At 43.1% G+C, this 13,058-nt stretch overlaps 1 non-coding gene across 1 annotated transcript; it reads left to right on the plus strand.

Moving 5' to 3' along the window:
• Window positions 1–6,794: 6,794 nt before the first annotated feature.
• On the plus strand, window positions 6,795–6,901 carry LOC123643062. Its single transcript, XR_006736637.1, has one exon. It is a non-coding gene; the product is annotated as a U6 spliceosomal RNA (small nuclear RNA).
• The last annotated feature ends 6,157 nt before the right edge of the window (window positions 6,902–13,058 follow it).

The following is a 13,058-nucleotide window of genomic DNA, read 5'->3' on the forward strand; positions in this document are numbered from 1 at the left end:
GTGAGTTCATGATATCATAAAAAAATGTCTTCGTTAATAGAGCTTTAAAAAGAATCATAGCTGGGCACAGTGGGACATGCCCATAATCCCAGCTACTGAGGTGGGAGGATTGCTTGAGCCCAGGAGTTTGAAGCTGTAGTGTGCTGTGATTCCGCCTGTGAGTAGCCACTACACTCCAACCTGGGCAACATAATGAGACCCCATTCCCCAACCCCACAAAAAAAGAAATCATAAAAGTTAGAGAAGCATGTTATTTTTATTTATTCTCCTGCCTCCGCTGTCTCTTGGGTAACTAGGGCTACAGGCATGTGCCACCATGCCTGGCTAATTTTTCTATTTTTAGTAGAGACAGGATCTCACTCTTGCTCAGGCTGGTCTCAAACTCCTGAGATCAAGCAATTCTCCCACCTCAGCCTCCCAGAGTGCTAGGATTACAGGATTGAGCCACCATGCTTGGCCTTGTTCTCACTACATTCTTATAGTCCATTGAAATATATGCTTCAGGATTCCTCCTATTTTGTTTCTAGTTTATTGTTCTTTTTATCTTTTTTTGGTTTGGGGGTTTTTGGTGTTTTTTTGTTTGTTTGTAAGATTGCTAAGAAGGAGTAGGATTATTGTTCTTAAGATATTATAAACCTTTTTGGTAGGAATAGTTTAATTTTTAATTAAGAGACTCTTGAAATTATGGCTATTATAACATGGATCTAGATATTATGATTTACTGTTATTAACATTTATCTCTTATATGTTGGTCACTGTAATATCAGCAGGCAGAAGATAAAATATCTGTTCTTTTTCTAAAGGAAAAAAAAAACAAAAATCAAATCCTTTTGCCAAAACACTATAAGCACCTAAGATAATTAGGTAATTTTTTTCATTCATTCATTCATTCAACACGTATGCGTTGATTGTCTACTATTATGCATCAGACACTGTGCTGGGTTCTAGGAAATGAACAAACCAAGTATGGTCTATACCCTCATGGATTTTATGGGCTAGTGAGAGAGACAGACAAAAAGCAATTAAGGAAAAAAGTACACACCCACCCACCTCCATACACTATTAGAGAGAGAGTAATGGGAGAGAGGGGAGGGAAATTACTATTTCTTTCTTTCTTTCTTTCTTTTTTTTTCCAGTCTCATCTTCCTTGCAAAGGGAAATTACTTTAGATGGAGTGGTCAGAGTGGGTATTCGAAGACAGTGGCACTTGACTAACAGTGAATGAGAAGAATCCAGCCATGCAAAGTGTAGGGGAAATAGTGGTTTACTGAAGTGAACACAGCTTGGGCAAAGGCTGTAAGTGGGAATGGTTTCAAAGAACAGAAATACCGACATGGCTAAAGTACAGTGATTGAGAATGAATGTAGTGAGAAATGAGGATGGACAGAAAGATAGGAGACATCATGTAGTGGCTTGGCAGACACAGGAAGGAGTTTAGATTAGAAACTATTGTTTTCAAGTGGAGTAGTGCTATGTTTTAAAGGATTGCCTCAACTGGTATGTGAAGAACAGATCCTAAGGGGGCCAAAGTGGGAGGACACTAAATTAGAGGCTATTTGTAGTATTCTATTGAGAAATGATGGTGACTTAGACTGGGTTGGGGTGGGAGGGAGAAAGAAAGAGAGAGAGAAAAAAAGGAGAGAAGACAGAGAAGGAGAGGGAAGGAGGGGGGAGAGAGCGAGAAAGAGAGGGGGTGGGATGGCAGAGATTATGTGTATTAGAGATAGAATCAACAGAACCTGCTATTGGATTAGATATGTGGTACGAAGGAAAACAGAATCAGAGATGACTCGTAGAGTTTTAGTTTGAGCAACTGGGTACATACTCTTTATTGAAATAAAAAGAATAGAGAGAATGCTGAGGCCAGGTGCAGTGGCTCATGCCTGTAATCCTAGCACTCTGCGAGGCCGAGGCGGGAGGATTCCTTGAGCTCAGGATTTTGAGACCAGCCTGAGCAAGAGTGAGACTCTGTCTCTACTAAAATAGAAAAATTAGCTGGGAGTCATGTGAGGCATGCCTGCAGTCCCAGCTACTTGGGGGGCTGAGGCAGGAAGAGTGCTTGAGCCCAGGAGTTTGAGGTTGCAGTGAGCTACAGTGATGCTACTGAACTATATATCCTGGAAAGAGAGCAAGACTCTGTCTCAGAAAAAAAAAAAAAAAAAGAGTGCTGAGTAGGTTGTCTGGGAAACAGATGCTGAGACAGAGTTAGGTTTATCAGGGAAAAAGGAAAAGGGGCAGGAGCAGATTGTGCAGAGGGAGTTCGAAGGTAATTATGTAACCCCTCAATGGGGGAGCTCCAGAGCAAAAAACTGCCAGTTAGAGGGGCTCTGTGTTGGACTAGTCCTGTGTACTACCATCTTGTTCACTCATTGTCTGGAAACTTCCCCGAGAACAGTATGACTTAAGCTGCATGCCAAGAAGAGTATGACCTTGGGTCTAAAGCCGAAGTGGACCCTAAAGCAGGTAACAGCTGGAGTCTGTCAGCTAAGCACACTCCTCACAGGTAGGCAGCCAGTCCTTTCTTGAAGAGGGGCATCTGAGAAGCACACTCTCTTGTGCACAAACAGGCAGGAAAAGATCAAGAATTTAATTTTAGACAAAAGGGGGGATGCTAAGATAGTTAATTATTCATTCATCAAATATTTATTGAGTTTCCACCATAGGCCATCCAAATGGAAATGTAAATAGTTTGAGGCAGTCTAAGCTTCCCAAGAGATGTTTGAGCCAGAGACGTTTGAGAATTAGCATATACTGTACATATGCGTATGTATCTATATGACCATGGACTGGTTGACATCACCAAATGACAGACAAGATGGTTAAGAACCATCTTGGAGAAGTATCACTTCTCTAGAGAGTGTGTTTGAAAGCAATTTGGGTTGTCACATTGACTGAGGGACAAAGGGCCCACTACTGGCATTTGGTGGGTAGGGTCTAGAAATGTAAAACATCTTGCAATGCATGGGGAATCCTGCCCAATATAGAAGTGTTTCACACAAGAATACCAACAGTGTCCCTGTGAAAAAATTGACTGTGGACAGATAAGAGGTCCCAGAACCAACCCCTGGGACATTCTATCTTTTAGATGTTGGGTAATGGAGAAGAAGCTGGCAAAGGAGCCTAAAAAGAAGTATCTAGAATGGTAGAAAGAAAACCAGAAAAAAAGTGGTGTGAGATGCCAAGAGAGGAAAATGTTTCAAGGAGAGAGAAGTCAGTAGCAAACAATGCTGCTGAACAGCTGAGTAAGGTGAGGTCAGAAAATTGTCCATTCAAAGGTGACCTCAATAAGAGCAATCTCAGAGAAGTGGTGGAGGTGGAAGACAGACTGGCAAAAATTGAGAGTAAAAGAAAGTAGGGAAAGGAACTTTTTCAACGAATTTGAACAATAAGCAGGGAAACCAAGTTGGAGGGTGATTTGGGGTAAAGGAAGAGATTTTATTTCCAACATTACATTATGAGAGTTTTAAAGATACAGAAAAGTTGAAAGAAGTTTGCAGTAAAATGACTAAATTTTCTGATTAACATTTTACTCTACTTGCTTCATCACATCTCTTTATCGATAAGGAAGGGGATTTTTAAGAGATAGAAGACCGTCCTTTAGAATATTTGTATGCCTGGTGTGTGATTCTATAGCCAGGGGAAGAATAATCATGTAGGAAAGAAAGGGAATACCCATATGAGGGAATGAAGGTCTGAGAGGTGTGCAGGTAAAGGGACGACTGCCTTTTGTTGTTACAGAAGGAAAGAAAGAAGAAATGGGTACAGAATCATGTGTGTCTGTGGATTTGATATTGGGAAGATGTGGCAAACACTGTGCTGTTGCCTAACTAACAGGGAGACTCACTTCTTCCTTCTTAATGGAACCCAATTTTGGTGTGGGAGTAGCAATGTGCCCAGTCCCAGGGGATCAATCATAATTGGTCTAACTCAAGCATGACTCCTGCCTTACCCTTTGCCAGACACTAACTTTCCTATCATACCTTGTAGCTAAGAGAATGGTCATACAACCCCGTGGTTCCCAACCCCTGGGCTGCAGACCGGTACCAGCTGTGGCCTGTTAGCAACAGGGCTGCACAGCAGGAGGTGAGTGAAGCTTCATCTGTATTTATAGCAGCTCCCCATCCTTCGCATCACTGCCTGAGCTCCGCCTCCTGTCAGATAAGCAGCAGCATTACATTCTCATAAGAGCAAGAATCCTACTGTAAACTGTACATGTGAGGGATCTAGGTTGCGTGCTCCTTATGAGAATCTAACGCTTGATGATCTGAGGTGGAGCTGAGGTGGTCGGGAGTGGCTGCAAATACAGATTATCGTTAGCAGAGAGGTTTGACTACACAGAGACCATAATAAATCAATTGCTTGCAGACTCATATCAAAACCCTATCAGTGAATGGCAACAGACAGTGTAATAATAACAAATAAAGTGCACAATAAATGTAATGCATTTGAATCATCCCAAAAACCAGGCCCCCCACCCCAGTCTGGAAAGTTTTTCCTTTGCTGAAAAAAGGAGAGGAAATTTCTCACGCAAAAGGTCTTTTTCTGCCTCCTCCCTGCCTCATACCCTACCCCATGTGTTCCCTATTTTTGAGTGATTCATGTCAGGAAGCCTGACAGCTGTCTTCCAGCCTGAGGCAGTAAGCCTGAAGATGAAAAGCCAGAGCTAAAAAATGTAAAGAGGCTGTGATGATCCTACTTAGCAGCTGAGCCAACGCCAACAATGCCTATCTCCTGGCTTATTTTTATCGTAGAAAAATAAACTCCAGTTTATTGAAGCCTCTGTAGTCAGGTTTTATGTCACTTTAGCTGAAAATAGATCAGAATATGAGGGAAGCACGGTGTTCTGTTGAGCACCTCTCCCCAGCTTGATTCTGGTTACGGATTCTCTTCTCCTGGCCACAGGAGTGAATACCTGACCTAAACAGGACTTAGATTCTTATTGCTGAGAATTTGAAACTTAATTAGGAATGCCAAAAGACAGAGGGAAATAACCTAAACTTCTAGAAAGAAATCCCAAGCTCTCTTGCCCCTGGAATTCTTATCGTACTCAAAGTCTTTGTATGAGTTACTCCATTACTCTTTCAATAAATCCCCTTTTTAAGTTAGCTAGAATTGAGTTCTGTTGATTTAAGCCAGTGGTTCTCAACTAGGGGAGATTTTAGTCTTCAATGGATATCTAGCAATGTCTGGAGAAATTTTTGATTGACATAACTGGCAGTGGGTGTTAGTGGCATCTAGTGAGTGGCGAGCAGGGATGCTACTGATGTCCTCTAAGGCACAGAAAAATCCCCCACAACACAGACTTATTTAAAATGCCAATAGTGCTGCTGTTGAGAAACTCTGTTTTAAAACAGGAGTTACTTAACTGATACAGGGAGGTAGGCACTCAACAAAGCTGACTCAGGGTCACCTGCTGAAAATGAATGGGAAGGAAGAATGAGAGGTTTGAGGAGCAAGAAGAGGTGTAGAACGGTCATTGAGGGTGTGGGAGAGAGAACGTGACAGAAAAACATTGGGAGATTGCTGGGCAGTGGTTAGTTAGGGCCTGTCTGATGTTGCTGACCATTAATTTAGAGACATGGGTCTAATGATTTTTCTCCTGTAATGTAGAGCTGCATTGGTAGACAAGGAGAAGGTATATATTGGGTTCATCCAAGGCTGGGTTTTTGTCAGGTGAGAACAACAGAGATAAAGGAAGGAAAGGCAGTTGATGTTTGTATAGGAGTGATTTTACTGATGAACCAGAGGAATTAAGCCATATAATGAGGGAAGAAATGCTAAGAGATAATTGAGGAGATCAAGTTGATCCAGGAACCAGAAATATTGGTATACACCAGAGCTTGTCAGAAATACAGAACTTCAGGCTTCCTCCCAGACCTACTGAATCAGAATTTGCATTTTAATAAGATCCTCAAGTGATTTGCATGCACATTAAAGATTGAGAAGCAGGCCAGCATGGTGGCTCACACCTGTAATCTTAGCATTTTGGGAGGGCCAAGCAAGCGGGGAGATTGCTTGAGGTAAGAAGTTTGGCAAGGCGGGAGACCTGAACAAGAGCGAGATCCCATCTCTACAAAAAAGAAAAATAGCTGGGAGTAGTGGTTCATGCTACCACTATACTAGGGAGGCTGAGGCAAGAGGATCACCTGAGCCCAGGAGTTTGAGATTGCAGTGAGCTATGATGATGCCACTGCACTTTAGCCTGGGTGACAGAGAGAGACCCTGTCTCAGAAAAATTTAAAAAAGAAAAAAAAAAGATCGAGAAGCAATGGATTAGAGGATTTGATGAAGGTGAAGAATTTTCTTCACTGAAGATACTGAAAATATGATCTTGAGTGAATTATCTAGACTGGAGGTTTGTAGTTTTTTTTCTGTAAGGGACCAGGGGTCATACAGTCTCTGCCACAACTATTCAACTCTGCCACTGTAATATGAAAGCAGCCAGAGACAATACACAAACAAATACACAATGTGTGTGGCTGTTGAGTGTGGCTGGGTTCCAATAAAACTATCTACAAAAACAGGTCATGTGTTGATTCGGCTGAGGGCCATTGTTTGCTGACCCCTGATCTAGACCTTAATAAACCAGCAAGTCTTGGCTCCCACATAGAGTTTACCCTTGAGTTTTCTCCATTCTACTTAGTATCCCTTGGGAGTAAGTGCTCCGCCTCCCTCTTCCTTTTTCTGAACACAGTGAAGAACTTGACTTTGTAGCTAATTGGCCAGTTGATGTTTTGTGGGATCCTAGAAGAGGAAGTAAGGAGACAAACTGAAGTATTAAAAAGCCAGAATCTGTGCTCAATTTGGCAGCAACTATACTAAAATTGGAATGATACAGAGAAGATTAGCATGGTCCCTGCTCAAGGATGACACACAAATTCGTGAAGCAGTCCATAAAAAAACAACCAAACAAACAAAAACAGGCCAGAATCTCCTTGACACCATTTTTCCCCCCTGGAGTGCCAAGAGATTTGGGACAGGGTTCACATCAGCTGCTCCTCTGGGGTTGTTTTCCTTTTATTTTCTCCTGGACTCTAGCAAACTCATTTTGAGTTTCCTTTGAGCCAAAGGAAATCAAGGAATTTCCTAGGAATCAAGAAAATCAAGGAATCAATTACACCAAATTGAGCAATAGTGCCTTGACGGCAGTGGCAGCAGTAATCAGACAGGGTTTCCAAGCTAATAGGGCTGAGGTGGGGGGTGAGAGTGGAGGGGAAGGGAAATAAACTCTATTGAGCATCTCCTTTTCAGCACTCTACATACAGCATTTGAACCCTTGCAGTAAGTTTAGTATTATGATCCCCAGGTTACCGATAAAGAAATTGAAACCAATATTTTATTAAACATTAATATACCTCTTTGTGCCAGGCACCTTTTAACTGCTTTACAAGTATAAACTCATTTAATCCTGACAACAACTAGATGATGTATGAACTATCATTGCCTCCATTTTACATATGGGAAAGCTATGCTGTGGAGAGAGATTAAGTAATTTGCTGGAGGATATTAGCTAATATGGGTAGAGCTGGGTTTTAAATCCAGGTAAACTGGATTGTTCATGCTTTTAACAACTATACATTACCTCTCAGAAAGATTCACTCATTCCACACTCATTGAACAACTACTCCGCCAGAAAATGCACCAGGTCCACAGTTAGGTAACTTACTTAAGACCAGGCATGTGTATTATGTGCAGTAGAGCCAGAGTTGGAGCCCAATTCTGACTCCAAAGCCTGTGTGCATCGTACGAGGGACTATGTACTTGTGTGTGTGTGTGTGTGTGTGTGTGTGTGTGTGTGTGTGTGTGAGAGAGAGAGAGAGAGAGAGAGAGAGAGAGAGAGAGAGAGAGAGAGAGAGAGAGTGTCTTGCTGTATCACCTAGACTGGAGTGCAGTAATGTGGTCAGCTCACTGCAACCTCCAACTCCCAGGCTCAAGTGATCCCCCTGGCTCAGCCTCCTGAGTTAGTAGGACTACAGACGCACATCACCACGCTGGGCTAATTTTTTTTTTTTGGTAGTGATGGGGTCTTACTATGTTGTCCCGGCTACTCTGGAACTCCTAGGCTCAGGGGATCCTCCCACTTTTGCCTCCCAAAGTACTGGGATTAAAGACATGAGCCACTGCACCCAGCCAGGACTATGTTTTTTTTTAGCTCTTCTCCCCATCAGGAGATTCCCCATCAGTGCTAAACCCCCAAGTTTTGGGTTTTACTTATTAAGTAAAGTGACATTTCTTTACACATCCCTCAGATGATAGCATGTTTCTAGGGCTCACTATCAACATTGCTGTTTTTCTCTACCACAAAACAATCTTTATTAGTAGAAGAGCTGCTGTTCTCTGCTTTATATGTACATGGGATTCTGAAATGTTTTCTTCAGTTCTTTCTCCTATCTAAAGGGAAAAAGAACTGAGGCAAATTTAGGAGCATAAAATGGAAGAACAAATCTTAGAGGAGCCCATTTGAGGAAATTTTAAGCTTTCTAAAAGGCCAATGAAGTTTTACATTTTTCCCAGCAAAAATCATGCAAATAAAATAGGAGGCAAATGGAGGGATCAAACATATTCAAAAAGGGGTTTTAATTGACTCAAACCAGGACAAAATAAAGTAGGTCTCCCATTCAGTTTGTCTGGTTCTAACACAAGCGTTTTCCAATTGTGTTTGTAGATGAATTATTTTAGGCATTTCAGAGGACCCCCATTTTGGCCATTGCTGCTTAGGACCATCCTGGGTTAGGCAGGTCCACTTCCCTTGATATTTACAAGAGGATGCCCCATAGTGTATGTAAATCCAGCTGGTATTTCTAAAAGAGTGCTCAGATTTTGAAGCTTGATTTCCCATAATTTAGGAACTTTTCAAAAGCGACCAAGGTGGGGAATGTGTTTAGGGTCAAAGTGTGGTGCTTATGAACGTCACTCCTCTAGGTGTCACCCAAGAGTCATGAATCGCTCCTTTTTAAATGTGTCTCAGACTGTCTCTAACTGCCAAGTGGCAGCAGAGTGCTCAGGGTATGGGGGACCAGACTCTCACATATTGTACCCATCCAGGAGAATGTTATTCTGATTAGGAATGCCTTATGAGGCTGCTTCACGTCCTGGGCCATAGCCCTGACACCTCTGCAAAGTCTCCAGTCACCTGGAATACTCGAAAGGGTCAGAGGGAGCAAACTGCCTCTTTGGAGCAAGAGAACTCACCCTCATATGCTTTTCAGTTTGGAACTAATAGGAATTGATCACAAATGAAAAGCAAAGTGTGAATATCACACAGTAGAAAACAATTGCAATCTTAAAAGCATGCTATGTAAAATGAAACCATTGATGCCAAACTGTCAGTCCTTTGACCCAAAACTTCTGCTGTGAGACAGAGGCGAAAAAGCAAAAGTTCTATGCAATGCTCTGTGCCTGACCTTGACCTGAACCTCCAGTCCTGAGGCAGAGGCAGAAAGCCTTAATCCAAGCCTTCAGCTGTGAGGCATAGACAGAAATAAAAAAAGGCAGTTTTTTTCCCTGTAACCCAAATCTCTTACCTACAGAGTAAAGACAAAAAAACTCCATTCTAAAAAGGGAAGGTTTGAAGGAACAGCCCAAATAAAGTCTAGACCTTCAACCAAAGAGTAGGATAAGGTCTAGATTTCAGTAGGAATCATCTACAACACCTGATGGGACTTCCAAAGACAAACACTGTGAGTTAATGATGGTACCAAGCACCGCTTTTAGAGAGAAACACCAGGGGGAGTCTCTCTGAATCCTGCTGACTTAGGCCAGATGCTTCTACCTAAAGGGAAAAAAAAAAGAAAACTGAGGCAAACTTAAAATAAGTAGAAAGTTTATTTGGGCCTGTAAATATGGTCGGCGCCAGAGAAAGAAAGACAAGCAGAGTTGAAAGGGGTAAGCAACGAGGCTTTATTTGAGTGCTCCCGGGCGAGGTTCACGGGGTCCTGAGAGAGGGGCCTGAGAAGTCGCACCACCCAGAAGTTTTGTGTGGGCTTATATATGTTTTAGAGCTGGGGGATGGGGGTTTTTCGGCTCGAAGAGTTAGGAATTTTATGGTTTTAGGGTGGGTATTGAGAACTAGGAGGGGCTGGTGGTATGTATGGATTCCAGGAACCGAGACCCTTATCAGGGTAACCATCCAGGTGTGGCTATTTTTTAACTTAGCTGGGCCTTGCAGGCATTGTTTTTGGCAGGTCTCGTGGGCTTCTTCTTTTTCTTCATTAGGGAGGGGAGGGGTGCCTGCCATCAGCCTTACAGGGCCAAGTTTAAGATCTGCAACCTGGGAGCATAAATTCAAGTTGCCTCAGAGAATATATGCTCTGATTAGCAGCATTTACAAGTGGGTTCTTTTTTTTTTTTTTTTTTTTTTTTTGAGACAGAGTCTCACTTTGTTGCCCGGGCTAGAGTGAGTGCCGTGGCATCAGCCTAGCTCACAGCAACCTCAGACTCCTGGGCTTAAGCGAGCCTACTGCCTCAGCCTCCCGAGTAGCTGGGACTACAGGCATGAGCCACCATGCCCGTCTAATTTTTTTTTTTGTATATATATTTTTAGTTGGCCAGATAATTTCTTTCTATTTTTTTTTAGTAGAGACGGGGGTCTCACTCTTGCTCAGGCTGGTCTCGAACTCCTGACCTCGAGCGATCCACCCGCCTCGGCCTCCCAGAGCTAGGATTACAGGCGTGAGCCACCGCGCCTGGCCTGGGTTTTTCATTTTTGTTTTTAGAGACAGGGTCTCTCTCTGTTGCCCAGGCTAGAGTGTAGTGGCTATTCACAGGCATGATCCTACTACTGATCAGCATGGAAGTTTTGACCTAACCTGGGCTGGTTCACGCCTCCTTAGGCAAACTGGTGTCTCCCCCACTCCCAGGAGCTCACCATATTGATGCTGAACTTAGTGTAGACACCTGGTCAGCATAGCACACCACAGCCCAGAATACAAGCGATCCTCCTATCTTAGCTTCCCGAGTAGCTAGGACAATAGGTGCATGCCACCACACCTACCACGAGTGGGTTTTTAAGGAAAAGAAAAGGGAGTTCCTAAATTGTTTACCAAGAATTTACATTAAAATAACATAAACTACTGATTGGCTATACATTATTCTTTCTATCATAAATTCCAGAAACATGAAGATAATGGGTGAGGAAGGTAGTCAGGAAAAAAAAATGCTTTTAGACAACTGCCCCTGGGCATCATGGCTAGGGGTGGAGTTGGGGGGAGGCATGACTGAAGTCCCACACTCCTGTCTTTCTGGCCTGATAAAATTTCCATACCTCTCTTAGCTCAGACTGCTCTGAGCTATTTTTCTCACTCCTCATCTTGCATCTTGTTGTTTAATCATTGTTTGCCCTATCCTCCTTGTCTTTTCTTTTTCCTGCACTCCTGAATATTGCTGAGAATGCCCTCATTGCCAGACTAGTGTTCATTATCCTTTTCCTTTCAATTATATTGTTGAGAAATTCAATCTTCCCATTTTTCAGGTTTTATTCATCTCCTTGGATTGCTATGAGTAATCCAGATATATTATTACCAGGTCTTTCAGCGTCTACCCTTAAAGGGTCTATCCCAAATTTTAGTGCCTAATTCAAGCACTGTGTATTTGTTTGTACTAGATAATAGGTAATGAAAATGCACAAGACAGTTCCTGCCTTCAATGTGCTTATAGTCTAGTGTTTTCTACAGTATTGGAAGGTGGTATCATCTCCTGGTCTGACACTACCAATGGTTACTAATGATACATAACCAATACCTAGGTAATAATAATATTTCCCATGTTTTTCAAATTGATATTTAGTTTTCCTACACCATAACCTCTGGAATATCCTTTCTTTCTCCAGTGCCTTTACTCTTCAATCTATCCCTAAATATAACTATTTTCCTTACATTTGGCTTTGCTATTAACCTCTCAATGGAGGCAGAGCTACAATGTTCTTGGACTTCCATGATGATACGGTAGATAGGTTGAGATTTTGATTTAAAGAAAATGAACGAGTGTCCTCTTCTGAACCTCAAAAAGGGGGAGCTTAAGCTTGAGGTACTGGTCTAAGTATCTGGATGAATGGTGTTAGTAAAGATAACTGGGCTTGGAATTCAAAGACCTGAATTATAGTCCCAGCACAGCCACAAATCTGAGAATGGCTAACATTTGAACTTACAATGTGCCAGTCATTTTTCTATTAATTTGTTATACTGTAAGTAGGAGGCTACTATTATTACCTTCATTTTACAGACAAGGAAACGGAGGCGCAGAACACTTAAATAACTTGCCCCAGTCATGGAGTTAGGGGCAAGTAAAGCCAGTTTTGCAACAGAGGCAGTCTGGATCTACAGTGATGCACTAGCCACTACCCTGTATTACTTCCTGACAATAGAAGCTTTCATTACTAACATACTATGCAGCAGTCTGTACCGTTTTGGGGGGGAATGTTATCTCATCCAATTTTTACTAATAACTCTTAGGCAGCTACAAAATCAGTTTCTCAGCTGAAAAAACTAATTGGCAGATTCAAGCTTTGAAAACAGCTTTGAGGTTCCAAAAGCTTCTGTAACCCTCGAGCCACCCATGTGCATCTTTGAGCCTATTTCCTCATCTTTAAAATGAGGGGTTTGGAGTAGATGTCTCAGTTCCATGGGGGAGGATGTCTGTAGATGGGCGTGAGAGAATGTGGGGTAAATACAATCAAGACACAGTGACCGAGGGCCCAGCATAACGGGGGTGGGGTGCGGTTACGAATACCAGTAAGACTCCCGCCAAAGTGGAAGTCCGAGGCCCCGAGCTAGGCCTGTGGGCGACAATGTGCCTGCCAGCCCTTAACTGACCCGGTGGGCGCTGCAAGGCGCGGGCCAGCGGCCAGGAAGGAGGCGATCCCTGGGGTTCTGCCCGGGTCTCGGGACAGCGCCTCACCCGCCCAAGTCCCGTTCCCCAGGCTTCTCCAGGAGAGCTGGGGAAGGAAGAGGCGCGGCCTCCCCCGCCAGCGTCGCAGAGCGCCACGTCCCTCCTGGCTCAGCCGCCTCCAGGCTCGCTCGCGTCGGCGTTCCACGCTGCCTCCCTCCCAGCTTGCGGGCGCG

Source organism: Lemur catta, chromosome 7 (assembly GCF_020740605.2).
Source record: "Lemur catta isolate mLemCat1 chromosome 7, mLemCat1.pri, whole genome shotgun sequence".
Taxonomy (NCBI): domain Eukaryota; kingdom Metazoa; phylum Chordata; class Mammalia; order Primates; family Lemuridae; genus Lemur; species Lemur catta.